Here is a 3,863-nt window from a genome sequence, read left to right on the forward strand (position 1 = left end):
GCCTGCCTTGAGTTGTAATATACGTCCATATGGGTATTTTTGTGTTTAAAAACTGAAAGAGAAGCAAATGCATGATTAATATGGCTGTAACTATTTTTGCATATCTTTTGGAGTGCACGTTTGCTATGTTAAGCTTGGCAGAATACTGAGTGATCATTTGTTGGTTCTACAGAATTCAAAAAAATTATCTATAGCAGATACCATCATTCTATTCCTTGGACTTGAATATGCAAAGAGGCGGACATTACTTGCACGATAAATCGAATTAAGTATCCGCCTAATACACAAAATGCAACAATTATCTTCTTCAATGTTTATATTACTGCACATATAGCCATTTACGAATGGTAACCAATGAGATTGTAATGCATATGCACTTAGAATGAATTTTCAGGATGACACCAGTTTCAAAGTATTCAATGCTAAAGTGTGACAGAATACATGGACGTTTTTACTGTATGTGCTTCAATAGATAAGAGAACGTTTTGTTTAGAAGGTAAGCGAAACTACAGTGCATTTTTTATGGAAAGTTTGATGACGCATATCTGGAAATACGTGCCATGATCAAGATTTCGAGATGCCTTACAAACTAACCGGCTACCATTCTGGCATGAGAATTAAATAGTAAGGAATTATTTTTGTGCATCAGTTGATTATGTCCCTCAATTGCTTGTGCTACTAATGCCTGCCTCTTTGAACATTCCTGCTCAAGAAATGGAAATATGCCAAGTGGCACAAGTGATTTCTAAACATTCTGTAATACTTAAGAATGATCATCCTGTATATTAGGTGCATAGAGCGAAAGGGAAGAAGATCAATGTTTTTTTATGTGCGTGGTACGATGATGTGCAGCGACACAATGGCAAGCATAGTACAATAAAAAGAACTGCCAGCCCTTTCAATGGTGTGGAGCTGCAAGACCAGCGAAGCTGTACTATGGTGGCAATTATGTATCTCCAATTATGACTATTAAGATGTGATGGTGTAATTTGTTATTTGAATGCGAAATGTATATAATCCGGTGGTTTTCATTTATTTAGTGACCACAGGGACCACGGCCTTATGGTCGCTACGGTATACTGCCATACGTGTACGGCAAAGGTTGGCACGTTCTTCATAAACAAGTCACCAACGCCGCGCGCGTTCGGTGCGAATGCGCGCAAAACGCCGCCGCCGTCGACAACAGTTCTGCGCATTGCGAAGCGTCCATTGCGATAGCAAATTAGTAGCTAGCTATACGGAGTAAGGATAGTAGTTTTATCGGCTGTGTAAACTTGGACACATTCGCTTACTAACTGAAATAACATGGATGGTGTCAGCGCGCACACGCAAACATGAATAGATCACACTCGATAAGCGCACACAACCGCTGTCAAAACGACGGCGTGAGCAAGCGCGCCAGCGGCAGCTAACGAGGGTTCATGCAGTCTATCGCTTGAACAGAAACTGAGCGGCGAAAGCACAGCGCATACAAAGGAAGAAGCCGTGTTGCAGATCGCTTTCAAGATACGGTGCGTGCGACCGCGCGTCGCAGCGCAAAGTACAAGTACGCAGTTAATTGCTTGCAGAGCAAAAACCGCACTCCCTCCCTCCTGCGCCGCCTTTACGCTTTCCTCCTTTCGCGTGTGTGATTGAGTCGCCTCCACTCCCTCCCTCCCGTCCCCCCACGGCCTGTCGTGCGACGCAAGAAGTCGCGTTTGCTCTCAGCCGCGCGTTAGTTCCCCTTGCGAGTGAAAGCGTGCGTCCCTCGCGTGTTTTCACTCGCACATACAGCATACGGCCAATGAGAGGTTTTTGCTAGACGCGGACACGCCCATAGAAGACTGAACCCTTAACAACTTCGCTGTAAAAAGTTGTGTGCGCATAGTTGTGTTCGCATTCCTTGCCAGAGTAGCAGTCGCAAACAGGATTTTCAATGGGGGCATCTTTTTTATGTCGCATTTCATTTGTTTATTGTCGCAACCAGGTAAGCGCTCCCACTAGCGTAGCCCGAGTAGTGTTACTGCTTCCAGCAGTTATTTCGAATGATAGCGTCACCTTCCGGAGAATTGAAAGGAACTCATTAGGCATGGCAGCTCGCACATTCCACATGGGAAACGGAGACAGTACCACTGCACAAAAAAGAACAAGGGGTCGATGACCGCTCCTTAGTAGAAATTTGTCACGCTGTCGGAAACCTTCAATTGTCTTGGTATTAGGGTGCCCAATTTCAGCCTGTTAAGGTGTTTTTGTTTTGCCATTCCAGACGGTTTATTCGCAAAACTCCGCGCCTGTGATGTAACCGGAACCTGCGGCCGCTACTGAAGGAGCCTTTGTTTGCAAACCTTAGGAGTGCAGCTTGTCCACCGTTACAATAAAACGACTCTGATTAGGAAATACAGCCCGTGAATTGGTTCATATTCATTACCGGGTGTTGGAGATTTTCGGCGGTGGCATTCACCCGATGAAAACATCTCGCCAGACGAGATAGCGGGCCGGCGTCAAATTTTCTGAGAGGGCATGATCACTGTCGCACGAAGTTCATCCCTTGAAGATACTATTCTTTTTCAATGTATTTCAGGCTTTATACTATACTCGGGGAGTCGATTAATACACCTGCACAAGTTATGGCGCGATATGAAATGTAAATTGCGAATATACATGCGCAAGTTACCGGCTTCATGGCCATAGCCGACGTGCGAACGTTGAAGAAAAACCATTAAACTGTAAGCTTCACCTAGAGGTGCTCCATGTAAAAATTGAATTTTTAGCATTTGCGCAACTTTTCTACGCCGTTTTCGCTCAAGACTGTGTAAATTCAGAAAAGTTGTTGTCTACTACACTAGCGCGTAGATTAACATGCGGACACGCATGCGTGATGATCCGTAGAAGTGATCACCTTCGGATTATTTAAAAAAAATTAATAATTGCTGAATCAGTCTCAATTGCATTGGTTCAACAGTGATTTTTTACCAAAACATCGTTGTACACTTTTAAGCACAATAGCAACTGGAACGTCAATGCATTTCTCCGCAAATTTTGTGAATTATTACCTCGAATATGGGCCTTAAGGTTATTAGTTAAAAACTCAATTATTGAATGTTCGGTAATTAGTCGGTCATGCATATCAGTTTTTTGAGCACGTAATGTCCGCCTCTTCGAGTAGACCAGCTTTAAATTTTTTTTAAAGTGTTCGTTGAAGCACCCGTAATACTGCTTGCATGTTGTAGATTTATCTTAGGTGCATTTCGCTCCGTATTCTTTGTCTATAGCAATGTAAAATCATAACACATTTCTTGCATATTGCCTGCAACCGTTGGGAACCTAGCAGTAAAAGAAGAGGAGCTGGCCTTAAGCAGTAAACAGTTGTTTTAATTGTCAAGCATGTAGATTCTCTTTTCAACATCTCAGTCACAAAAAAATTCCAAATCGCTCCCCCCCCCCCCCCCTTCTACAAACACGCAGACTATTTTTACATTACGTGATTTTCGAAGGTCTTTGTAACGGTCAGGTCAATTCTCTTTGTACATGTCGAGTTCCCGACAGCACTGCTCCAGAAAACAGATTCCTAAGAGCATGGTACAAGAAGCGCAACGTTCTCACAAACTACGTATCAAGCTTAGCTGCGTGAGCTGAAGACGATCACCGCTCCACAGAAGACGACATTTTAGGCCATGAACTCGCGGACGCTATCAGCTAAATCAAGGTTATGCTTTGCACAAACTCGGCTGCCTAATTCTTCCCTGAATAATGAGAATGGTGCCAACACGAGTGACCTGTTTACGAGAGCAAATACGAACAACGTGGCAGCAACCATACAGTATAGCAACGCGGAGGCTGCTGCGTGCATCATCATCATAATCAGTCTATATTTGTGTCCACTG

The sequence above is a fragment of the Dermacentor silvarum genome, chromosome 7 (assembly GCF_013339745.2).
Source record: "Dermacentor silvarum isolate Dsil-2018 chromosome 7, BIME_Dsil_1.4, whole genome shotgun sequence".
In the NCBI taxonomy this organism is placed as follows: Eukaryota; Metazoa; Arthropoda; class Arachnida; order Ixodida; family Ixodidae; genus Dermacentor; species Dermacentor silvarum.